General features: G+C 46.0%; 1 protein-coding gene across 1 annotated transcript in view; it reads right to left on the bottom strand.

The window, feature by feature from the left end:
• Window positions 1-27,033, bottom strand: part of MTMR3 (myotubularin related protein 3) — a gene marked incomplete at its 3' end in the record, with an annotated part of 67,484 nt that extends 40,451 nt beyond the window's left edge. Inside the window, exons 1-2 of the mRNA XM_010142353.1 lie at window positions 26,988-27,033; window positions 20,168-20,260 (exon numbers count right to left, since the gene is read on the bottom strand). The remainder of the gene's footprint in view (window positions 1-20,167; window positions 20,261-26,987) is intronic.
• Window positions 27,034-27,176: the final 143 nt, after the last annotated feature.

The raw sequence follows: 27,176 nt of genomic DNA, 5'->3' as shown, positions 1-27,176 counted from the left end.
GACGCTCGTACAATACCGTTCCTCCCAAGCCCCGTCTTTTTGACTTTCCAAGTACTGTACAATCATTTCTTCAAAAATAACTTCAACTATTATGTCACAAATATGTATTTGTCACAAAAATTACATGGAGGAAGTATCTGACTTGCTTCATTCAGATGCAGTCCCTTCTGTAGGAGTTCCCAGATGTCTTCTACAGCATCTGAACCGGGACACAGAGTGCTACACTAAAATACCCAAACCAAGAGACTCTAACAGGTTCACACGGTGACACGCTGTAGGGGAATCCCATATGGATCTACATCCAGCTCTGATTTCAAAACCCCGCTCTGCTCTCACAGAAAGCACCCGGTGACTACTCCCGGCCGTTACAAACCTCTGCTAGTTGGGAATTACACTTTTATCAACTAGTTTCTAAAAGCAACGGCTGGTTTCCTGCAGCAGAGGCCAACTTTTGCATTTCTATAAAAATCTCTTTCACCCCACAAGCCTAGGGCCAATTCCAATCGCTTTTCGGGTTGATAATTAAATACTGCCCATGAAGAAGAACGGACACAGTTATACCTCGTGGTACCAGCCTGATCATGCAACGAGTTCAACTTTGCAAAGCCACCTTTGACGAGAATCCTTCGCAAGTTTATTAAACACACAAAAAACCAAGCTATGAGGGCAGACCATGCAGCTCTAGAATAGCCCTTCAGAGACAGTTTTCTGGCCACGTCTGCACTTTTCAAAAGGCAAGATACCTCTTTAGGGTAGCAGGAGGTACAGACTTATTTGGTATGGTTTAGGTCCAAGAAAAAAGCCTTCAGAAAATCTGCAACAAGTTTTTTACTGAATTTAATGAGGTTTGGAGGAAGCCACTGAATCTCCAGAGTTTTGTAGAGGAGTTTCAAAACAGGAGAAAAACGTTCCAATACAAGCGTTAATAATTCCGCTTTACTCCTGCCAGTATTCACAACACCCTCCTCTCGCAAGGCTGCTTGTCACAGATAAGCTCCTCAAACATTATCACTTCCTAAGTCAACAACTTGTGCCAAAACAAAAAAAAAAAGCTCCTATTCACTATGAACTCTACCACCATCTCGACCCCACTAAGCACTCAGGGGTGGAGCGATCCCAGGAACTGGTGCAGAATTACGCACATCTAAGTTTGCTGCTCCTGAGGAGGGTGACGCAGGCTCCTTTCTGCGTGCTCCGATGTTCCCTTCGCATCAGCTCATGTGTGACCCTCCAGAACAGTGCCAGCAGCACCAGGACAGCAAAGAGAACAGGACGCCTTCAGTCAGTGCTATGAACGCGTCTAGTGAAGGAGTTGGCTTTGCACCATCTTCCTCACAGCCTCAGAGCCGATTCGTTTCGGATTTTTATTGTATTTAAGCACATACTAAACTTGGGCAATGTTAAATGTGGGTGAAATTGTTCTGCCACAGGGCTCCAAAAATTAAATTGAGGTGAACAGGAACACTTAAACTCTTAACAGCTTCTTAGGATCCTCCTCTGCTGTTTTGGGAATGTAGGCATCAGGCGAACACTTGAACACAGGACCCAGTTCTGTCCCTACTGTTTTTTCTTGGGAGATGCTACAGGGAAGTAAAGCAGTGGAATGATGTACCAATCCTACTGGAATAGGGAAATACAAGTGATACTATAACTGAGGGGAAAAAAACTCAGAATAATGGTTTCTAAGTTCTAGAACTTCAATCCCTGGAGACATTCCAAACCCTGAGCAGCCCTTGAGCAAACCCAACCCACCACCAAAGCCAGCCGTGCTCTGAGCAGTGTCAGACTACCTGACCTTCACTCTAAAATTATACCATGAGGCTGTGACAGTGTTTTTTCTTGACATTTAAATAAAACATTGGTCAATGGTTAAGAAAACCACTCTGGAGAAGTTTAAATAACTTTAACTGGGAAGCTGCCCCTTCAGTTTTAGCTGGGAGGCTGGATCTAGCAAGAACAGAGGAGGTACAATTCAATAAGCATAAAGTGATGGGATAGAAGAGAACAGTAGCTTTGGATCGAAAAAAATCCAGGTCTTCTCTACCCACAGACAAACCTATCCTCATATGCGTGCAGACAAACCGAACCTTCTTCTGGACACTGACTAGCCGGAAGATGTGTTCTCGCCTCCCTTTGCTGAAAAATGGCATTTCTGCACTGGTTATGCCACACCATGTCACAACCTCAGTATTACGCAAGTGCAGCTTCTGGTTAAGAGTTCTCCATTTCTGTTTACATCTAACCTCGCAGAATAGCTGCTCCCAGCGAGTGAACCTTCTCTCGCACCGCGTTATCACACGCTGACCGTTCAGCACCTTTGTTTGGCCGCTTTCTGCTCAGCTTTAGCTCACACGGTGGCTATAGAATGTTCTTTCCTTTTCATGTTCTTCCTGGAGAATTTGAGCTCGCTGTCCCCAAAAATTATTTTTACCTTACTCTTAGTGCACTGTGGAACAGGAACAGAGTGTTTCTATCTAACCTGCCATGTGGGCGATGTGGTCAGCTTGTGGCTGAGCCAGAAACCACCGAGGGAGTGGAGCACAGCTGCTCCTCAGGATGCATAGTGCAAAGCTTCAACACAGACACAAAGAAGGAGGAATGCTGATCCCCAAGGCAGTACTTTCTGGTTTCTACTGCCATGTGTCTTCTCTGCCATTTTTGCAGTTAAGTCACATAATTCCCAGTTCAGAAAGCAGCTGAAGATGGAGTGTAGACATCACTCAGATGTGTGTGACAGAGTAACCGGGGCCAACAGCCGTGCTGAGTATCTCACCTTCCCTCAACACTGCTGAAGTGTCCTATGTAAGAGCATTTTGAAAAGGTCTTACTCCATTTTCTGTTCTACATCTGCTTCTGAGTGAAAAATAAAATCGTAAGAGTCCAGAGCATCAAAAAGATTCTTTCATCATCGCTCACTGCACTGACTCATAGGTTAATGGTAGGTAATTTCACTGATCCCAAAACAAACAGCTCAGATCACAGCAAGCCTGAAACCAAAATCTGGAGAAAGTGTCACTTTGTCTTAGATTTCAGGTTTGGTTTTCTTTTAAATTCTTTCAGCTGGATAAATCCTGAGATCCAAATGCTGTAATTGTTCATACATAAGCAGGATACGATTTACACACCAAATCTTCAGATGAAGCGCTGGAAATGTAAAGCTCAAATTAATAAACCACACCACCATTTTCATTTTATTTCAATTACTCCATATTGCTCAATTTTATGTGCATGACAGACAAAAGACATCTACCAAGGAGCACCAGCAAGACCGGTCTGGACTGCGGGGAGCTCTGCAAGGATGGGCTGAACCTAGCAGGAAAGCTGACAGGACACAGGACGCTGTCCGGGGCCTGAGCTGGAGGAAGCTCAGTAGGCTTGTGCAGGTTCTAAGCTAGAAAGGCGACAAGTGTGCTGGGGAAACATTGTGTCAAAGAGTAACCAAAGAGCCAGGAGAAGTGGGGCAATGTTAGAGTGAAGTTATGAACCAGAAAAAGCAAGTGAGCAAGACTAAGCCCCGGCAGCATGAGTTTCCACTGGGAACAGCAGAACAGAGTAAGGAATTGTTTGCTCCTCATACCTCCCATTTCCCTACTGAGGTCCTCACAGCCCATGTGCCCCAAGTCACACTCCCTCCCCTATTCCTGCCTTTCTAGAAAGCAGGCAAACAAATAGGGATAACCCAAGCCTCAAAGGTTTTACTCAGCCCCCCAAAACACCTATTCACCCCCCACCCTCCTCTGGTAACAGAACCCTTTAACTCCATCCTCTCTGTTCACTGGCTGAGCACCGGGAAGAGGCAGCTGCTGCTCCAGGAGAGCAGCGTCATGCTATACCCACCAAGATACATGCTGTGCTCTATCAGTCAGTGCAATACTAAAGAGTTCTACAAACAATTTTAAAAAGTTTTGAAAATAGGAAGAACAAAGAAGCAAATTTGATTTGAAGACTCCTTTGGAGTTTCACATTATACTCACGTGAGACTCCCCCCTCCCATCAAGCCACTCTAGGACAACGCAGTTATAGCTGTTAGCTCCTAAGTGAGTAAGCTGACCTCATTTTCACCATACTTTGTCTGGCAGCAAGCTTTTAAAACCTCTTTAACAAAACACCACTCGATGCTTTTGTCTACGACAACTTTATTGCAATAAAGCAACTGCACTGCGTTCAGGTTTTACAGAAAGTGAAGCAGGTTAAGAATCACTTCAGAAGCAATGTTTTTGTTGCAGAACTAGTCAGATAGCTTGCTTCTCTCTTCAACTACCCACAGATTTATTTCTCTCAGCACTAAGCAGGCTAAGTTCAGATGGCAGAGTTCACAGTTCCCATACCAATGACCCCCAAACAGCCCTGATCTGCATTAGAGCTATGAAGTGTACGAGGGTATCCTGTAGCAGTGGGAACAACTGGAGTTGTCTGTAGGTGTGATACACAGCAGGGTGAGCATCCACGAACTCGTGGATGAAGAGCTCATCTCTTCCACCAACCACCGCCAGGGATAAGCGCATTTGGTCACGGCATTAGCACTGCTGTTTATTTACAGGAGAACATGGTAAATTAATTCAGTATCAGAAAAGCCTTGGGTTCAGGTATTAATTAGCACACACAAAACAATCCTGGTAGCAATTGAATCAAGTTAGTGCACTAAAGAGCTGACCTAGGCAGAGCAACAGCTTTACCTGGGCACAAGAGCCCCTTTTTAAGAGCTGGCCACCTGAATTCCACATTTCAGGAGTTAACCAAGGATCAGGCTAGCCCTTCCAGGATGATGGACCACTGCTTTCTAGAGAGCAGGCCAAACACTTGTCCGGGCATCACCCACAGACTGCTGAGCCACCCACAGCAATCCCTGCTCCCCCAGCCACCGCACGCTGTCAGTGCTGCAAGGCAAAAGTCTTTACCAAGTCAGTAAAACCCCGTGTGCTTGTGCACAATAAGGAGACCAGCGCGAGCTGGGTTAGGAGACACCAGGGCTGAAGTGAGCATGAGGAATTCTCTGCCAGCTCCTGTTTAGACAGCAAGTCCCAGTTCTGAGCCAGGCACGAGATTACCAGAACAGGTTACTGCCTTCCTCACATTCAAGCAGCCAACCCCTTCCCCACTAGAACAAACAGGTTATTGCATCAACCCGCTTTCATTGCATCAATCCACTTCCAGTTTCAGCTTCCCCAGGCTCTCAGCAGCACGCTCGGTCACTAGTCCAGTGTTCTACCAGTACAGGCCTTGCCCTTCAGCCAGGCACCATGGGGAAGAGCTTCGGCTCCCCTCTGTGCATTCAAACAGAACTCAGGTGCCTTCCCCAGCTAAGGCGGCTTCCTGTAGTTAGAGTACAAGGGACAAACAAACTGGTTTGACAATCTAAGTCCAGTGCCTCCAAGAAACCCGCCGCTTGATGTCCTTCCTTTGGTCAGCTGATTCAGTTCGCTAAAGCTAGGAGAGGAAGCAGGAAAAACAACTCCTTTCTCCTACAGTTAAATCACTTCAGTATCTCCCAAATATTAAGACAGTTGTTTATTCCCATCTTTTTCCATTCACAGAAAGTCAGTTACTTTCAGAAGCAGGAAGTAACCAGCAAACTTCCTTCTTTCCATTTGCCAGTTGCACTTAAATAAGACCTGGGGATGGGTCTCCACAGCTAAAAGGAATGGCAAAGAACAATGGTCTGGAAAAGGGCCCTACAGACACACCCCCACGGAACTACAGCGAGGAGCTCCACACAGCGAGACTGCCGCTCCCCAACCTCCGAGGATTTAAACAGCACTTTGCATGGCCCTTCTTTGATGTGGGAGGCAGAAGGACAGTCACCTGCATCTCCTAAGACTGCCTCAGGCAGCTGGAAGCTGATCTTAATGTGTTTCCATCTCCATAATGAGTTCTGAAGATCAATTACATACCATGGTGAGTACCTAGTGTGAAGTACAGAGGTCTTCAACACACCAGGGAAGTTTTCACACTGCAAAATGTATTCGTCTGCAGGCACAACAGTGGTGGTTTAGAGCCAGCCAGCTCTATTACGTGCATCTTTTAAGCTTATTTAGAATTCCAGTAGCCCTCCAGCTACTAATCAAGGCAGCACACTGCGCAGCCACCTTGTTCAAATCCTGAACACGGAAGAACAACAACCATTTATAAAGTCCTGTTTCCAGACTACCCAGGGCTGAGCTCGGCTGCGATCTTTTCTCTAGGTAACAACTTCCGTCATATTGAAGTACACAAGCTTGTCAGATTGCACTGAAGTTGCACAGACATTCAGAGCCAGGAAAAGAATTTACTTGGATTAAACAAAATACGTTTATTCTAAAAAACTAAACAGCATGAAGCCAAAGTTAAATATATTTGGGATGCAGAGAGGCTCCAGAGAAGGTTTTGCAGCTGTTTTTAAGGTACATACGCATATCAAAACACTGAGGTTCAGTTAAAATTTAAATTAAGTTCTGCAATAGACTGCAACTTATAGTGAAACAAGGTTTGACAAGTCTCCAGTTCATATTTACTGGCCACAGACAGGCTGTCCCCTCCCCACTCCTACATTTAATGTTAAAAATCCATTGAACGAAAGGTTCGAGCTTCCTTAGGAGGGCACCAGCAGATACTTGCCTTGTGTGGAAGAAGGAATCAATCCTACACAACCTACACTAGGTAACTCTTATCTTCTCTGAAATCGCTGTTTCAATGGCAAGACCAGCCAACAGGAAGGAGTTTCTTTAGGGAACACGAAGACTTCAATCTAGATTTTCTGCTCACAAATCAACCCACACCAAGTTCTGTACAGCCGATGAGTCTTTATGCCTATTCTGCAACAAACACCCTTTGAAAAAAAAGCTGACAAAGCAGTAACACAGGACAGTAAGTAACAAGTGTCTGTACACAGGCAAACCCGTTCCTACTCCAATTCCACACCAGAACCACTCTATCTGCAGCAACCTTTGTTTCCAGAGCTGAACTGCTGCAGGGATGCATTTGCCTCTATACACAGACACTGATGTCCTGGTGAACTCGAACAGGACTATCTAGAACACTTTTCCCCAAAACATGCTTTAGTGCAGATTCATCTGAGTCAGGCAAAGCTTGATTTTAAATGTCACACTCATTTTCCCCAGAGAAACTCATTCATATTGGTAGATAGAACAAACCCTGAGAAGAAATAACACCAATAATATAAACAACATGTCATTTAAGTGTTTTATCCTTTAGAGAACATTTGCTCCTTCCCTCTGTGACTCAAAGCAATCCTGGTTTACTAAAAAAGACTTGGCTGTAATTAAGAGATAAATCATCACTTTAAAGAAACAAAGTTTGGGCTCTTTGGTGAGTTACCTAAGCACAAACACATCCCCATCTTTCCCATGAGTGCTGCAGAGGCGAGTGCAGGTCAGCAGCTAACTCTGTTACTGATGCATCAGGTAAAGTAATTTTCCTTTTAGATAGGATTTAATCCCAGATTTCAACAAAACGTGTGTGTCAGCATGCAGGAAACTTCAGTGATCCACTTGAATTTTGCTCTGCTGTGGAACTGTTATCAACCAGCAAGACTTCACCTTCCTTTAAAGAAATATAAAAGCGATTTATAACCATCCTTACAGTAAATTTAGCATGGCCCCTTCGAGTTGTGTTTTATAAAGACATGCAAGAACATGTGCATATTAGGCCACCAGCTTGCTCAAAGATATAAAAATAGCATGAGTTTCACATCCGTAACCCTTCAGTTCTCACCGGTGACTTGCAGATATCAAGCTTCAATTAGATGCACAGCAGTAGCATTTCACAGTAAAAAGTAAGATCAAGTAAATTACTCTATATTGATTCTCTATCCTTCAAGTTGAAGTGTCTTCTGGTAACCGGCTCAGTAGCAGAACCAAGTCTGTACTTACGGAACATGACCTCAAACCCACGAGGATAAAACACTCAAGCTGCATTTGCTCAGATTCAAAAAGTAAATCAGGAAATTCTGGCAAAAAAGTAGATACGACATAAAGAAGGAGCAATACAAGGTTTAGTACTTGAGGTTTGGGTCCTAATTTACTGCTTTGCTCCTGATGAAACTAAAGAGCAAAAGCCCCAGACCTCCACTGATGCCTTGTTTCACAATCACAAGCAGGATGAAGTTGTGACAGTGTATGAACATGATACTGAAACTCCGTTTGCTCGGGTACTCAAGGAGCTCCTTAAAGACCTTATGAGGTGTCAGCCTTGATCCAAGTCCAAACCAAAAAAGGGTAGGAATTTCTTCCTGTAACTGTAAAAGCTGCCTGCAGTAAAGCTTGCCCCCAGGTCCAGGCAGACAGCATCACAAAGCTTTCCTTCAGCACCCAGAGCTCTGTGCTGTCGCTCACAGGTCCAAGATTCAATATTCCATTACTAAAAGGCAGAAGTTACTCCTGCCCCTGTAAACCCAAACAGGAAAGTGTAAAGAACCAGGACAGATACACAGGCAAAAAAGTGCAGAACCATTTGGGCTGAACACCAGTGAGTCCAAGCCCCTATTGGACATGGTTCCAATCACAGCAAGTTGCTCAAAGACTTGTCCAGTCCAGGTTTGAGTATCACCAAGCATAGTCCTTCTAGACAGCCTGGACCAATAATCAGACCAATATTCAGTCTTAAACTAAGTTTCAAAAAACACTCAAAGGCAAAGGAAGGATCACCCTGAGCAAAACCGGGGGAAACAACAAGGATGGGAACAGTGCTCAGAACACCGCAGTCTACCCCACCTTTACTGCAAGCCTTTATTTCAAAAGGTTATGCAGTTGGTGTCACACAGATCTACACGTGAAGACAAACCTAGAAGGAAACGCTCAGAGTTGAGATGAAAAAGCATTTGTAATTTAGATAAATAACAGGTCGCTGCAGGAGCTGAGTATTCAGGTCAGAATATCGCATGTATTTCAGAAAGAGCTTGCGCACAGCTTTGTACATCTCAACTCCAACACCAAGACAGAGCCCAGCTCCCTTCCTGATGTGGGAAAGCTAACCTGGCAAGCTGAAATGAGTCTGTCACCCAGGTACAAGGCTCTAAGGTGTGGAAGTTTTATTAAAAGTACCACAACAGTGTCATGTGCCTGGAATGTAACACCCTTGCAGCACTTTCAGGTCCAGCTGACGGAACTGTTTTGAAAGACTTCCCTGGTGCCAGAGGCTTCCAGAACAACTCCTGAAATCCATGAACCAGCACCTGCAGCAAAGCTGCTACGTTCAGCCTGAACAACTTAAAGCTTGACATGAACCAAAGATGTTCTTTTCCCCCCCACTTACCATTACTACAAGTGCTGAAAAACAGATCTCCCACAACAAGCATGAAACAGCCTGGTTTGGTGTTCTACTGCTTCACACAAGGGCTCGAGAAGTCTGAGCGCTGGGGAGCGGAGGCTGCTGGGAGGGGAGCGATCCCTGGCAGGGCAGGCATGCTCCGCTGGTGGCTTTCTGGACTGGGTTCTACATGAAGTTGCGCAATAAGGTAAACAGGGGCGGCAGAGATGACAGCCTGAGCCCCCTGTATTAGTGACACAGCAGATATTTTCACTGCTCAGGCGTGCCAGGGAAATCCTCTGTAACTGCAGCTTTAAATGTCTGTAAAGAGCAGGGGGTGAAGAGCTGCACATTAGGAAATGCTGTGTTCACCTGTGAAGCTTTAGCTCACCTTCTCTCGGAATACACATAATCCCTCATTCCCTTCTCCCTCCCCTCCTTCCCAGTGTTCACCCTCAGTGAACAATACTCCCTGAACTCTATTATATTCTTTTCTATTAAACCTTGCAGTCTGTGTGGAGCTCTGGGTCAAATCAATCCTTTCTACACTGCCTGTTCTATAGCACCTCTCCTGCTGCAGATCCACAGTGCTCACCAGTTTCCACACTGTTCCATACGGTTAACTGGTAGTAACATATTTTTAAAAGGTTGAAAAATTAAGTCTAGCAAGAGCTCAAGGCATCAGAAGGTCCTTCTAGTTTCAGTACCCAGAACAAACGTCTAAAGTCTAGTTCTTTAAATGCTCCTGATTTGACAGTATTCTGCTCTGTGTTTGGGAAAGACGAGCCCAGCAGCCTGGGCTCTGAGCTGCAGAGCTGACTGCTCTGGCCTGGAGCTCTGTGCTTCACGCCACAACCACAACTCCACACACACCTCTGCAAGTGGCCAGGAACTTCCTAGCCAGCACTACGGTCCACCACAGGGCAGGGACACAACCAGTTCTCCAGGATGGCAGCCACCTGACTCACCAGACCATCACTACAACTGCTTCCCAGATAAAGTCACTGTTCCCTCACCCAGGGCCTCTATGAACACCAGGTAATTTATGATCTTACTGGGCCACTGGAAGTGCTGGATTTCTTCAGATGTCCAAGGCTACTGCAGCCTCTGCTTAAAATTATCTCAGTTATTACCTGTGGAGATGAACTACTGATGCCAGCACACTCACAGCAACAGACAATAGATCAGACAGTTTGGCAGGCATTTGAATATTCACGCCTGTCCACACGCTTTTATTGTTGCAGGTCTCCCAGTTTGGGTTGGGCTCCCACACTGCCCTGAAGCACCACAAAGCTGGCCTGAACATCACACTTCTGGAGGGCCAGCCAGGTACAACCCCCACACCAACGCAGAGCTTCATCGGGCTTTGGACACTAGTTACTTCTCAACAACTTCAGAAGCAGGCTATTTTCTTTAAACCGTTACAGAAAAAGCCATGAAATTCATTTTCAAGTCAGTACACGTAACACACCACATGCCCCTGCCTCAGTGAGGCAACACAGCCACGCTTAAACCTTGTCTGCCTTAGCTTTAACTCTTGGTTATCTTAAAGGGATGACAAGGTGAACTTGCGTAAGACCTCTAACATAGTCGTTATCCTCTTAGGAGCCACTGAATGAAGTGTGAGTTAATGAATAAAACAGTAGGAATTAATTCATTATCCCCATGGGGAAAGAGCCATCTAATTCTTGGCTATGATGTCAGACTTGAGAACCAGCCAGTGATCCTTACTGAGGCTTCCCCTGCTCAATCAAGTGCTCCACCAGCGGTGTTCTCAGCAAAAGGCTTGCAGACTGCTCTGACAGCTCCAGCAAGACTGCTCGAGCATGAAGCAAAGCTCCTCTGAGAGCAAGCCTGGGGAGAATTAAAGCGGCAGGAGTGAGGAGCTGAAGCCTGTCACTGTGCTTGCTCAGAACGGAGGGCAGGAGGGGGAGGCTCTCAGCAGCTTACATTTGATGTTTGGGCCTTGCACAAGTATGGAATTCAGTGCAGTAAGAGTACATCAGCTCTTCACACTCTCCTCTTGCCTTACCCTCCACTTCCATGGAACTGCAACCCCACTCTGAGTTACCACTTGTCTCTGGTCCTACCCAAGTCAATCTGTTGAACTCCATCAGAAACCCAAGACACTCACAGGGAGTGAGTGGAGTATAGACCCTTTGTCAGTCACCAGTCTCCATCTCACGCCCACTTTCAGTCAAACTAATGCTTTTCACTACAGAATCTAATGCTTTATGATCTCAAGTAGATGTTCACTCCCCTGTGAAACACCCCCATCTCCTGCTAGTATGGGCAGGAAGGAGGGAAAACTGCAGGAAACTCTTCCCAGTCTACTAAAGTCCTGCAATAAAAAAGAACAGCTTCAGACTGCCCGAAGAGCTTGTACATTTAAAAGGCTGTCTAGCTGTGCCAAGGAGACCAGGCAGTTTAAGACCACATTCAGAGAGATGAGGCGTTACTGATTTCACAGCCATGCAAGTCCATCCTCATTCCCATCAGGACAGCTGTGCCAGGCAGCACCCTTCAGATAGTCTGACTCTTGGGATACGTGTTCCTTCCCACCCAGAACACCCCTGTACCTCCTTCAAAAAATTTAAAGGAAGCAGCAGACCTTTGAAGCTTCTGTAATGGATTGGTATGAGCTGTTCAAGTATTACTTACCAGCCATTCTGCTCCAAGAACTTGACTGAGGAATTGGCTAGTACACAAGCGAGCTGAAAGCCTAAGGGGAAAAACCAGAAATCCTGGGAGACCAAAGCTAGACAATGGCCTTCTCATGCAGATGGAAGAGCAGAACCATCTTCCTGACTTGTCAAAGACAACGGCAGAGCCAAACACAAGCTTTGTGCGTGGTTCTCTCTCCAGGGACTGCAGAAATGGAGATGAATTCTCCTAAAGGAGCCAGGTTTTCCCATAAGCTGCAGCTCACAGTCCCTTCTGGACAGCCTGCAAACCGTACCAAGAGACACATACCGCGAACTGTACCTTCAAGCCCAGCACGTGCTGGTCTGTCACCCTCCCAAGAGTGTGCACAAGTAAGATGTGCACAAAGCCGAGTCCTGGCGTCACACTGACTAAGAACACAACACTGAAGTGCAGTGAGGCAGCTGTGAATACTATCGCGAGCTTCCATAACACCGTTAAAGTATCCTAGACTCCAAAACCACTATTGTTCTAGACACATTCATCTTAAATTCTTCAATAATTGCTCAAAATATCTCTATTTAAGACAGACTCCTAATCCCATGGCAGTATCTCTAGAATTACTAGAAAATTCAGTAACAAACTGTCAAAAGTTGGCTTTGGGGCAAGTTTCTATTATACTAGAAGCTTGTGAACTGGTATGGACCAGCACGACCACCCAGCTCTGCCAGTGAACGGCATCTCCTCACAGGCAGTGCCCGATCTTTGAGGAGTCACCTCTACGCCAGTGCTTACCCAGCAGTCAGAGCACACAGCCCTGCCTCTGCCTGCATTGCTGAAAGCAGCGCCCAAAAGTCAGCACAGCAGCACACAGAGGTGAGGAACCGGTCTGGGATGCTATGCCATGAGAGGGGAACGGGGCAGAACTGATCCCTCACACGTGAGGCTGGAAGCCTTAATTCTGACTGGTGCAGCGATACTGCTTTAAGCTTAACCACGTGCTTACATCCCCCAGAGTCAGAGAAGCCCTTACACAAGGCATCAAAGTTCTTCAGAGCTTTTCAGCCAGAAGAGATTAATCTTTCCTGGAAGTATCTTCCATGCCATAGCCACACCAGCTGTACACCAAACTGCCCTAGACCTTCTGTATGATTTTTCTTGCCTAAAGCCAGGTTTTGTGCCTGACCTCATCTCTTTTGAGTGAGCAGATATTCCTTGTTTTGGATATCCATGTCAAGAGACAGACACATGCTTGATTCAGCTGCGTGGTTTGGTGGCGGTCAGAACAGCAATACCCAAGTGTCCTTAAAGCCACTGTTTTCAGCTTAAATACATCGACAGAATCACCAGAAGGAAGCAAACAATGTCACCCAGATGTCTGTGGAAGCATCAGCAATTAAAAACACACTGCACAGCACATTGTTTGGGGTTCAAGTGCGAAGAACAAGCAGCTCATCAGACATTTCCTATGTGGACCTAACATACAGTTGTCACCTTCAACAGCTATAAAGCCACCACAACTCCTCCTACAACCCCCCCTAGCTTTTGCTAGCACTAAGTATCTACCTCAGCAAGAGTCACTTAAAGTTGTTCTATCACCACCACTACTTTCTCAAAGCTTAAAAATTAAATCAAGTAGGAATTTTCATTACCAGGAAGTGGCAATAATGCTTATTGCATTATGGTTATTGGTTTGTTCTCCCAATATGATAACTCCAGTTAATTATTATTGCTTCACGAAGGCAAACGCAAACAGAAACAGGAAAAGCAAGAAATAAACAGTAGGAAACCAAGCTCAGCTACTTCTAGATAAAGTGAATACTTCAGAGTTGCCAGCAAGCATCAGGGGAATTTACACAGCTCGAATATGCATCGGAAATTTAAAGCCCTAATGATCAGAGCTTTAGAAAATGGCACCACGATAATTACCCTGTGAGGTAAAGACTCAGACCTTTTACTGTATCTAGACACTCGGGAATAGCAATGAAGAATGGTTTAATAAAGAACGAAGTAGAACCTTGGCAGAGTATTTCCAGGATATTCTGTCAGACTTCAACTCTCAGCCATACAGCATAAATAAACATGAATGATTCTCTGGAGAGCCCACCAAAACCCCAGAGATACCTGTTCTCTCAAGCTGCTTCTACACTGATCAGAAGTACCTTCAGACATTCAACAGAGGGAGAGGAGGTACAGCATCAGGGATCTGACAGCACGCACGTTCAGCCCCGGCACAGCCTTATTTTACAGAAGGGCTACCAGCTGCCAGAGAAGTTTCACTGACTTATGCTGATGAGTTTGAACCTGGAACTGCTCAGACAGGCACCTCATTTGAAATTGCCAGCATGAGATGCTCACCCTATAGATGAAAGCCTTTGAACTCCCACAGTGGCGGCAACGTCTACAAAACAACATGCTTCCCTCAGCAACAGCCACCTGCCAAGAAAGAAGCGGACAGACAACTAGAGTGATTCAAGTGTCCCTCTTCCTGAGAGTAGCCAGGACAGAGTGCTTTCTGTTTCTACCTTGGAGATCTTTACAAATCAAAACTAGATCAGAAGTGCTGGCAGAGCAGCTTCTACCCCCCAGACAGACACACGAGCTCACAAAGAGAGCTGCCAATACTCTGGAGTAACCCACACCAGAGCAAAGAGCACTGCACGTGCTCCGTTTGCCTGGAGAGGGCTGAGGCAAGTCATGCCTTGTCAGCACCACAGCGAGCTTCCAGTCAAGAGAAAACAAAAGCTCAGATATAAGAGCTAGAGGACCTAACTGCAGAGGTACTAAACAACAACATTTTAGTCTTGTTAGAGCCAGCAGGAACGTCTGCTCGAGCACAGTTTCCAGTGAAGGTTCTACTACCTTTAAGACAAGGCTCTGAAATACATACATTGAATATTTTTCAGTTAACCTTGCTCAGTTCGCAGCATTATTTTTTGCAGCCCAGTGATGAAAACAGTTACTGAATAACTTCCCCATATGAAGTTTCAGTGCATTAATTCTCGCTACTGAATTAAATACAAAGCCACCATAACATTCACAAATCCAGTGACCCACCACTCCATAACCCACAAGGACTAAGCACATTTTATCTGTGGAAAACACGTGAGTATTTATCAAGTAACTTATCAAATCTTACCACAAATACTAAACAAAACTGAGCAACTCAACCGTGTCAGTTAACAATTAATTAAATGGTTCTGAGAAAAAGGAATGCATCTGCTTCCACTTCCTACATAAATCCTGAGTACAAGAGCAGGTACATGACCTGGTGCCAGACCCACGGAGAGCTGCGTGTTCTGTGGGTGACATGTTGAAACTCCATTTAACTGCGATACAGAACAGTTTCAGGAGCTGCATTTCTGAGGAATAATTTGACGCCAGTAGTAACAACTGCCCTGTCAGCAACCAGCCCTTCCTGTCCCCAAAGCCCAGCCCATGCCCCCGGTGCTGTAAGGCAGGCAGTAGCCTTACCCCCAAAGTTCCACGATCCACAATGCAGCGTATCACTCCACACCTACCCTAGGTGACAGCACAGCAGCAGCACTCCACCTAGAGAAGGCTGTTGTAGGTCCCAGACCCTTAGGACTGGGACCAGTTTACCTACAGAAGCACAACAGCACTGCAGAAGCACCTGTGAAATGCTTTACTTGCAGCCACCCTAGACAAGAAGCACCATGTTAAACACCCTTCAGACCTTGATCAGGCTTGTCACGCTGAACATGGCACTAAGGCTGCAAGTTAAACTCAGGAGGTGCAAAGGGCTGACACAACAAAAAGGTTAAGCTGCAGATTTCCACCTCAATCTGTCTGCATGGAACACTGCATCACTTGTGACAAGGAGTTAAAATACTGGAAGGAAGAGAAAGAACCACATTTGAGTTGTGAACTTCACTCACCTTAACTCCCATCCCACCAGCTCTGTCTGAGCAACATTTCTGCTGAAGCTTTACACCAAGCTATCTCAAAATACTAAGAAAGGATAGAAAGTCAAGCCTGCTATTTTACACAGAAAATCTGCTAACTTCTCACTGAATTTTTGAAGGGAGGCTTAGAAGTAGGGCAAACCTAACTAGATAAGAGAAGACTTCTTCCTTACCTCAGGGGCAAAGCCTTCACACCCTTCCATTCAACATACTCCATCAGCAAGCACTTCATTTTTAAGAGATTCCATATACCCAGCCTACTTTGGTCAGGTGAGACATTAGCGAGGACTTCTCCCCATTCCGCCCCAAAGAGAAAGTTCGTAAAATCGACAGATGCAACATAAAATACATCACTTCTCAGGTAAAGCTGAAGTCAGACACTCTTCACCTCAGAGGTACTTGGACAGATCGCTAGGATTTCACAGCAAAAACTCACCAGCAGGCCAACTCCTAAATCCTCATTTAGAAGTTCCAATGAAGATGAAAGAGGGGTAACAGGACAGGCATAGCCGATTGTCAGCTACAGGTCACATCCCCTTCTTTCTGTTAAAGGACAAGCTTACCTCCCCAGTAAGTTTAGAGTGACACACACCTTGGTATTCAAATAACCGAGATCTGGAGATGTAGGACATAGGTGAGCACGGAGCTCACTCTTTAAACAACTGCAGGTTTTAACAGGCTAAAGTCCTACCCTACACTTAAAGTTTAAAGGTTACAAAAAGCTCTGTGTTGGAGGAGCAATGAGCACCAGGCAACAAAAGTTCTGTAACATGGCAAAGATGCTCTGAACTCCATGCAGCAGCGGAGCTGTCAGTCACAGCACGACCTACAGATCCCCAGCTGCAGGGAAAGATTCACAACTTTCTCTTCCACATTCTTACATGCAATAAACTACCTGTGTGGTGTTTGAACTCCCCATGGGTTCTGGTGAAAGCATTATTAAAAAAAAAATCTACGTAATTAAGCCACCAGCACTGATTTTTGAGGGGTTACAGGTAAAGGTGCTCTTTAGAAGTCAGTAACAAGCAGCTGGATCTCCAGACGAGTTTCAAGACATCATATTTGTTTCAACATGTACAAACTCTGCTACATCAAGTCTTTCAACACTTGGTGTAGTTACCTGGGGGAGACTACAATGGCAAAACCTGACTAATTGCTATTGAAATACGGTGCTGACTGTTTTCTTTTGCAAACATGATAGACGCACTAAGTTGTTTTACCACAATCAATCTTTGCTCAGCTCAACAAGCTGCCTCTGCACTGACCCTAGGGTATTCCTTCCCCCTTCGCATTTCAGTGAGCTCCAGTTAAGCAGATCTTAACCCCAACCCCACACAGAGACCCTGTTCTTCATCTTAACTTTTCCAGAGTCAGACAGGAGGCTTGGAATTCTAGAAAACAGGTGCTGCACCCTCAGTTTACTCTTCACTTTGTGAAGTTCCAAAGCTGACCTTTCACAAGCTGTTAAGGCATCCAGCTGGCTACGTCCGCCACTGCGCCGCAAACGGGCTTCACAGCAACGTCTTCAGGCTCCTCAAAAATCCTGCCAGCAATAAAACCACCGAGACTCCCCTACCTACCTGAACAGACCCGAGTGTTCTCCGCACCTGCAGGAGCAGCTATCGTGCTCCAAACCCTGCCTGGAAATTCAAACGAGCTCCGGGAATTCTTTAGTTGTCTTGGCAAGAGCCAGTATAAAAATTGTGCAGTTTAAGCTCATAAATCAGGTTGTGGAGGGGTTTTGGCATTAGGCATTTAAACTGTAAATGTAACCAGAGTCTCCCCAGTCCCCCTGCTTAGTTCTAATAGGGTAATTCTTCCACAAAAACCTTAAGTCTCTTCTTACCCTTTTCAAGATACAAGTCACTTAAGACAGACTTCTTCAGGCAAGGCACGTTCTCACTTACTGCTCCTTGCCTTTGCTAAGCAAAGTCAGTTTAGCTCAATAACAAATGTCACTGGATCGGCAACATGTTTTTAGATAAATTATTCTTAACTACCACACTGCTTCATCTGCTGGGATTGACACATGGTAGCAAGTGTTTATGGAGAGACTGAAAAATGGGATTTTGTCAGAAGAACCAGAAAAACCAATAACGGTTGTTATAAATACTCAGAAATTGAAAGGAGACGAGGTAGATTAAGCCATATTGCAATTCTGGAGCTCCTGAAACACGTTCAAACTCATGAGGCTCAGCCCTATCAGGTCTCTAATTAGAATGCCAAACCATTTGAGTCCAGGAGCAAAAAGTATGCTAGAAGCTGTGGAGAAACTGCAGTCAGCATGGGCTGGCCAGACAATCACCGCCTCTGTGCGAGCACTGGTCCAGTCTCGGACAGCCACACACTGCTAAACCATTTTAGAAAGCTGGACAACAACTCAAAACGATATTTAGAAAAATAAGCTACAGGGCACAGCAGCATGGAACTTACCCTTCAGTGGGCCAGAACTTTGTTCAGCTCAACAAGCTGCCTCTGCACTGACCCTAGGGTATACCTTCCCCCTTTGCATTTTAGTGAGCTCCAGTTAAGCAGATCTTAACCCAGACCAGACTTTCCTCCCCAAGCAGGGCAAGTCATCTTATGCAAGAGGAAAAGTCTTCATACCGCAGTGCTGACTGAGCAGAGGGCAGTAAGGGATGATGCAACAGCACCATTAATTTTAATAGGACTGCGCTCAGGGTGTGACCCTCAGAAAGGACGGGAGCACCTAAACTTGCACCTTATACAAACAGCTTGTGAAAAAACTCCTCTTCAAATGTGAAAGCAATGACTAGCTCCTAGCTCTTATTGTCCTTGATACACCAATCTTATACTTGTCAAGTCAAGCAAAATCCTCTCACCCTTTGTCCACAAGCCCCCAGGCTGAGCCCTCCCCACAAGCGCCACACCACACCCACCCCAGCACAGCGACAGCAACACACCCAACCACCCTCCACAGCGCATCAAGCCGCTTTCTGGACTGCTTCCTACTCCAATGCGATTACAACAGCAGGTCTGGCGCTGATTTTCTCCCCTCCTCAGTGAATTACTAAAGAATTCCCATCCTTAGACCCTTCCGCTGTTAGGTCATAGCCAGCCTTTCCAAAGGTCACAGGAAGGAGTGTCTGCACAATAATATTGTGGAGGAGTTCAAACAACCGAGCAATTGAAAGCTCTTAAACCAGCCTACCAGTCAACCCCTGAGAAGCAACAGATAACCTGCCTGGAGTAGTGAGCGAGGCATAGAGCCGCCACGACTTGAGCTCCCCACTCACTTCTGCGTGTCTTTTGAGGGGAGTGAAACAGCTCAGCAAGCAGCAGAGGCTTCAGCTGCTGAAGCTACTCCAGGCAAAGCACCGGGGATCTTGTGCTTAACAGACCCAATGCTGCAAAAGCAGCACCAAGAGGCCAGATCTGCAGCTTCTAAATCACGGGGGTTTTTACCATCCATACCATTCACTGCTGTATTCCAGCATTTCAGTGAATTTTCTTTTACAAGACCCAGCCCTCTCACTGGAGGGGTGTTCAGCAGTTACCCTCATCAAGCACCAGCACTCCTCCTGTTGTTCCAGAGCTAAAATCTCAGTCCAACATGCAGAAGATGTTCCAGTTTCAGCTACTGAAGCCTGCAGAACTGAAGGCGGGAAGAGCACCGTGACAGTGACCAGCCACGCTGGCACCCTTATGGGGCTGCACAAGAAGCTACTGATTTCTGAAATTATCCGCTAATGAATATTTATTATTCTTTCACTTTAACAAAGGTTTACGAGTATTACTTATACACTATATAGTTGCTGATGTCCCAGATGGTCACAGATTGAAAGAATCCTATGATTAGCTGTGCCACCAGTGCTCTTGCAAGAAGTTTCCACACAAATACCCTAACATCTGTCTGAGCATTTGTGGGAACGCTGAACACACAGGTTTACTATTGGCTTAGGGAAGCTACGGTCCTTTTCATCAGGAACTAGGAGTTTCAGAGGAGAAATCTGATCTCCTTAGAAGCCTCACTGACCACATAGTCCCCCTTGGTTTTGTCAGAACATAAGAAAACCCTAACCCAGCAATAAATAAACATTAAAATGTTTAGACGTGGATCCTCAAAACTGAAAATTTCCATGTGGCTTCTCTCTACAGTTGCCGTTTACTCATCTGTTATGCACAGGGATGCTCTGCAGCAGTGGAGTACACTAACCAAACACCTCCAAATCATGTGATACTCATGCTTGAGTCTGAAGGGATTAAGAGATTCCAGTCCAGAGTAAAAGAAAACAAGCAAGCTATTGTATTCTGCATTAGAAAACAACTATGCCTTGACCATAATCCTGTAGCCAAACCTACAAGGAAAGCCTGGCAGACCTCAAACTATTTACCTTGTTCCATCTTCCTCCTTTTCTCAGAGTTTAGATTTTCCCAAAGTATAAAAAAAGGTGCATTCTTTTGGAAGTTACTCAAAGCAAGGTTCACTGAACAGAGACAAAGATGATAATTTAATTATAATGGGTATCCAACCAGAATATAATGCCCCGTTCACAGCAAATTCCTGCTACCAGCAGTGAGAGAAAATTAAGAATCTGAATTCTCCAATGTACGCATGACTAGGATGTCCACCACTCACGGAGCAATTACAGAACAGGAAGCCTTAAATTGTAGAGATGAATGCTTGTTTGATAAGGATTAGTCATTAATTTGATGAAAAGCTTAGGCACTCTTAAAAAACCCCACATGCAGTGCTTGGAAGGGTAGAAGAGGGCTGCAGGCAGAGGCAATAAGCTCGCAAGTTTCCATGAAGAACACTTTGCTTTCAGCTTCCAACTACTAAAGGAAAAGGATCAAAATAACCCAGAAGTGCCATCTGCTTAGACACTGCAGTCAGGTTTCTTGGATCAAGAGTTCAGTAACGCCTACGTTACACAAACGTATTTGTTCTCAGAAGTGGAGAAAAAAAATAAGGACAACTCAGAATAATAAAATCAAAGCTCTCATCAGCTCACAGCACTTCAGAAAGGTGTTTCTGCTGCAGTCAGACCACAGCAAACTGACAGCAGAATGGACAGAGCAAGGGCCTCACAGGAATTCTTCAGCAAAGCTGCTCTGCCATACGGCAGGCAAGATTTCTTCTCATAGCCTCTCACTCTGGCTCATCTGCTCTTCGTGAGGAGACAGATGAGTATTTCAAAAGCCTGAGCTTCCAGAGAACCCACAGAACAGTAGCAGTCAGCTTTGATAACTGTACTTTTGAAAGTTCGAGAAGACACTGAGGACTGGAGGCAAGTAAAACTGAGGGCAGTTTCCAGCTGCAAACCCAGAACTAGGCCTGAAAAGATCGAAGCAAACACCCTATCAAGGATGCAATGAACAGTGTAATTACCAACAGCAGAACTTCACAGCCTCTCATTTGATCTCGGGTTTAGGTTGCAATGACTGCAATTACAAGCTTACAGATAGCAATGCAGTAAATAAGGCTTTCCCAGGTACACATTTAGGTCAATCAGGGCTACAAGAGATGAAATCAGACAGCCACAGCAACTGGCTGACTGCCTTTCCTGATGTATTTGCAGAGAAAAAAAAGGGGAGTCAGGCTGCTGCTCCCCTTCTACCTACCAGGCAGGAAACTCCAGGGAAATCTGAACCACAAAATTGAGGCTTCACTTGAAAAGTGCTGCAAGTTGTCTTACCTGGGTCACATCTGCTGCGGGGTGTGAAAGGTTTTAAGACTCCACAGTCATGAGCAGTTATGGTAGGCACAAATAAAATTGTTCCTGATCTCCGGGTGCTCAGGTTTTTGGTTATAATTTAATTCAGCTTTCAGTTTCACTCAACTCTTCCACAGTTTCAACTATGGTTTCTAGCAACCAAAGAACTGAAACCAAAATCCTCATAGTCTACCCTTGACCTATGATGTACTAAACCTTACATGACAGAAAGGCCCATGGAAAAATCAGATCTATCTATTTTCTGAAATCTGGCTGAATAGAACCACACACACACCCCACACCACTCCCCCCAAAATAAGCACCCTACTTGCACAGAACAGTCAAAGCACAGGGAAACTGACGAGTCACACTCCCAGCACTTGGAAGGCTTGTGAGCCACATCAGCCCCTCACAGGAGTGAGCTGGGAGATAGCAAACACTGTGAGCAGCTCCTGCCTTTGCTCCACTCTCCTAGGGCAGCCAAAGACAACCAGGAGCACCTTGTCCTCCCAGACTCCATCTCAGCCCACACCTTTCAGCGTGCAGAGCAGCATTTCTGCCCTCTCCTCCCACAGGCGGCTGGGGGCAGCTTACCCCAATACTGTCAGGAGCAGGGAAAGCTGCACTGGAGGTTTTGGTCTGTGAAGATCCTGCCCTTTCCCGGCTGATCCAGGAGTCAAACCCTTCTTAAGGCACAGGGAAAAGGGTACTATTTTTATTTCTTCCTGAAGCTCTGTCCTTTCAGGTAGCACTACAGAATTAATGCTTTGATTATAGCCCTAGTTTCCAGTCCCAAAGTTGGAGAAGCAAATGAGGCCCACAAAAGGGCAACAGAAAACTGTTCTAATAGTGTTTCTATAAATAATGTCTATACCGGTGCATAAATCTCTGCTATCAGAAAGAAAAACTACAAAGACTTAATTATGGCAGTGCAGCAGTCTGCCCTCACAAATCCAACCTGCGGTGCGTTACTCCCCCGCTTACTGGCTACATATTCTAGGAACTAAACCTCGTACAGCACCAGAACGATCACAAATAGAGACTATTAGACTTGCATACACAAGAGCCCTCACCACATGGACAGGCATTCGATCTAGAGTTCAAGCATGATGTATTGCTTTTCACCGGGTTTCCCTGGTGAAAATCATTCCACACTCTTAAAATAGGGTAAGAGCACAAACAAGAGAGCCTTTGGTAGCAGTCGTATCCGTGGGGATGGTGTACTCGCAGCATGGGAGAAGCAGACACAGGTAGTAACTTACTTTGACAAAGTTGCTTTCTTGAAAAGGAGGAAGCTGAGATTAGAGTGAAAAAACTTTTTCAATTCTTATTTCCAAACTGCCAGAAGATAAAAAATACAGAACTAAAAGAGCTTTGATATTCGTGTGCTTGCCCACAGAGCAAAAGAGCTTTCCAGCTCTCCTCACACTGGAGGCTTCCACCTATTCTCCCAGCAGAACACCCCGGACACCCCGCTAGAGGAGACTCTGGAGAAGCCCCATCCAGCCCTGTGGAAACCATCACCCTGCTGAAAACGCAGGAATGTCTAGACTAAAATCAAATGGGAGGGAGCGTGGAACATGCAGCCTGAGACCCACAACGCAACAGGAGGGAAGATGGCAGTCAAATTTTCAAAGTTCAAGCAGCAGCACATAAGTCTTTCCTGCGTGGACATCCGCAGTCTCCTAGGCCGTGTTCTGGCCCAGCCTGCCTTACCAACCAGCCTCAGAAGATCAAACATTTGAACGTGGCCTCTTACAGCTCTGGAGGAGGAACTGTAACAGTCAGGCTGGTGGTGTGTTCGGACTGCCCTTCTCAAGGCCCAGCTCCTCCTGAGTAGCCAGGGACAAGCACCAGGTTTCTGATCTCATTCTTGCTCCAAGCTAACCTGTAGGTGACAGGACAATTCTCCAAGCTAAGCTTCACAACTAGCGTGAGTTCTCATGCTTCACAAGCTAGACAACAGCTAAAAGCCCTGAAGGTGACCACTACCATGCTAGTCATACGCTGCAGAATAGTTTGATGAAGAACTGATGTCACATTAGTCAGTAAAAGCACCAGCTAGATCAGCACCTCCGGTGAAAGCTGCCACCAGCACACCCAACTGCCTTTTCACCAGGGCTAGTCAGCCCATCACAGCAAACACCGAGAACAGGCAGATGTGCTGAGCGAGGACAAAGACAACTTGCTTTGCTTTTCACCTACTAGTGCTTCTCTACGGCTTCATTCTGTGATGTTCTGTCCACTAAACTGCAAAGTTACATTTTAAAGTATTTGCAATTCAGTATTTTTGGTTTAGTTGCTCTTAAAGGACACGTTCCACGACCAGCAGGTACGCCAGCCTGCCCCAAGCCATGGTCTCAGTGCTGCTCTACAGCTTTTCATTCCCAGTCAGGAGGAAAAAGAGACTAATTTCTACACAATTAAGTTCCACTAGAATCCCGCGAGCTTTTCCAGAAGTGCTAACCGTCGAGCAGTTTGTCCGCCAGCCTGCCCCAAGCCATGGTCTCAGTGCTGCTCTACAGCTTTTCATTCCCAGTCAGGAGGAAAAAGAGACTAATTTCTACACAATTAAGTTCCACTAGAATCCCGCGAGCTTTTCCAGAAGTGCTAATGCTTCAATACAGCAGCTTGTACAATTTAGTTGCAACATCACTTAAAGGCCAGCCAGCTTCAAGTGTTCCGAAAATCAGCTCTCCCAAGGAAGGGCAACAACCACCTATTCTGGCAGCCTTTTTCTGAGTGTAGGTTTCCTCCCCCCGCCCTTAGAGTTTGGAACAGTTCCACCACCTACACCATACCTATTACAATGGCATTAGTTGCCTCACTCATGCATCTATACACACACACCCCAATTTCAGAAAAGCTTCAAACTGGATCATACCAAGTTTACTTCGTAGCAGCCACTTTCAGCGTTAACACCCCACGGAGGAACGAGGCTTCTGGAGGAAAAGAGCAACAATCCAGACGCTTCGTAACACGGAGAAGGTGAAGACACGACAGTTTCAATCAGATAACGCCATGCTTCTACCCAGCTACTACTGGCTGTTCTTCTCTCTAGTTCCCACCAGCAGGGCCTGACTCGAGGCCTTCCTCGCAGGATAAAGCATGACCTCTGGAATCACTACAGCCAGTCGGTGTTCACCTCCTTCACACTACTGCCAGAAGCCATTAATCAGCCAAGGGGAAGAACAGGTCTGGGCCACTCACGCTCTAGCTTACAATTAGATTTCTATGGTTTCAAGTACGGTCTGTCAGTCCTCCACCACTCACCCCAAAGCAAGGGGACAAAGTCTTGGCTGTTTCTGTTACTAACTACATCCCCAATGAGGACAACTGACTCCAAACAATGCTGTAGTGTGTGACCTTTGCCCACCCCACCAGCAGCAGACACAAGAGGCTGACACACAGGCCAAGGAACACCCCGGTCTGGATACGGCAGTCCCACACCGCTCAGGATTACCACAGCCAAGGCAGAAGTGTAATGCTCTGGTAGTCGAGGTCTCCACGGAGCACAGCGAGCCTCAGGAACAGTCAGTATTCCACGTTCCTGAAGCGGCACTCCTGCACTTGTAGAGCTTTCACTCACCCTGAGATGCTGAAGCACCACAAAGATAAAGAAACAGTTCTCTGAACAAGCCAGTTAATTCAGAGGAACTACAGCGCGAGCTGAGCACTACGTGTATTCCTGAAGTTCTCCTGACGGCACTGGGAAGTTACAGCACTAGTATCTAGAAGAGGGGAGGAACTGTACATCACAAAGCTCATTTCTCAATATGGGATCCAACAGGTTATCTTTACAGCACCAGCCACTCAAGCCAAACACAGAGAGTTGCACATTACAGCTTAGACAATCCCGTACTTAGCAGCTTATTTTGAAAGAAACATGTCTTGGGCGACCTTGATGCAGCCAAGGAAAGAGACTATGACAGAAGGGCCTGTGTAAGCCTGGGGACTCTTCATTCTAGCTCACACTGTTCAATAAGCACTCACGCACTGTGTGGAGTCACACGCTCCAGAAAACACCACCGATACCAAGCAGCAGAGCCACACCTCATCGTATCCAGTTACACATCCCCGGAGGAGCTACCGGAGCACGAGCACATCCCGCTGACCTCTGCAGGTGAGGAGATCCCACACTGTGTGCTGCATGCCGACCCAGATCCACCCGTTCACTGCGCGGAGACAACTCCTTCTTCCGTTTCGCCGGCAGCCCAACACCACCCTTCTCCTTATATTACTCCTGTTTTATGGGTTAACTGCCAGCAAAGCACTGCACAGCCACGTTCCTCCCACTCTTGCAGGCTGACAACATACTTCTCTCCACCATCCTGGGTGGCACGTAGGTGGAATGAGATGTGAGATAAAATATTGTAGCCTCTCTTTTCAGAAGCTTGGGCATGCTCCATTTCCAACTCCTCCAGCTATGCATGGACTTTTTTTCCATGGACATTTTAATCAAGCTGACCCGTCCCGCCTACCTGGTATCCCTTGGGGCTTGCACAGCACGTCACCTGAGCAGGCTAACGCTGATATTGTAATTTCTGGTGCAGGCAGTTATTGTAATGGATGTTAACAGTATCCTAGACAGGTTCCTTTACACCACCAGCAAGAGAACTAACCCTGAGTCTCACTATTTCACTCCAACAATTTGAAGCGGGACAAGAGCACCTTTTAGTTCAATCGTTTAAAAACCCACCACTGCTCAGCATTACTCCCCAAACTCCAAAGCAGGCACACAGAAACCCTTTTGCCGGAGCTTTTTAGAATCCCAAGTGCTGCCTCTGAAACTTATCTGCAGAAAGTTTCAACACTTATAGCTCAAAGTATTTCCTGTACTATAAAAGAAAGCACTTTTTCTACCTCCCAAAACCACTGTGACCCATAACAGCCGAAGCAAACAGATGTCAGCTTCCTCCCCTCACTCCTTCACAGAAACTCCTTCTCCTCCACCAAAAAAGTTGATTTCCAAATGCTACAGTTTTAGTAACAGACAAAAGATACCTCAGCCCTTTATCTAAACCTTGGAGCCCGACAGGTATTACAAGAAACCTGCTGTAGCTCCTTCAAGTCACACTCCCATCCCTGCCCAGTGGGCTCACCCAGGCATTTACACATGCCTTTACATCCAGCAGAAAGCCAAGCTGTACACCACTACACTCAGCACTGCCTGACGTGATTCACTAGACAAGCTCTTTTCTTCTCAAGAAAAGTCTTACCGCACACGGTTACACGGGCTCATCACATAAGAAAACAAAGAGGTGAAGCACACAGAAGACTTGAAGTCTGCAAGAGTTACAAGCTCCCCCCTCATCCCCTGGCCTGTGGGCATGAATAGGAAAGAAATCAGTTGCCTGTACACAGAGATGCGAGAGAACACAAGGTCTCATCTGTTGATAAAACGACATTCCCTAAAACAATGAACAGAAGAGGGAGCGACTTCAATGCAAAAACCTGGGGGAAATGGGGAGCAGGGTAGGAGGCAAACACTACTTACCAGAACAGGGCAACATCTGCTCAGATCCCATCGAAAGAATAGGACTGTTAAGAGGAACACGGGGAAGAGGCACGGTTAAAGCCCCAGAACTACATAAATAAAAAGCCCTAACAGGTCCCACTTCTAAAAGGAACAGAGTTTTGGCCCCATGCACAAGGACAGCTGAGCACCACTGACACCACGGCCAGC

Source organism: Buceros rhinoceros, unplaced genomic scaffold, assembly GCF_000710305.1.
Source record: "Buceros rhinoceros silvestris isolate BGI_N320 unplaced genomic scaffold, ASM71030v1 scaffold10818, whole genome shotgun sequence".
In the NCBI taxonomy this organism is placed as follows: Eukaryota; Metazoa; Chordata; class Aves; order Bucerotiformes; family Bucerotidae; genus Buceros; species Buceros rhinoceros.
The sequence above is the reverse complement of the archived record's forward strand: the minus strand, read 5'-3'. Positions and strand labels throughout refer to the sequence as shown.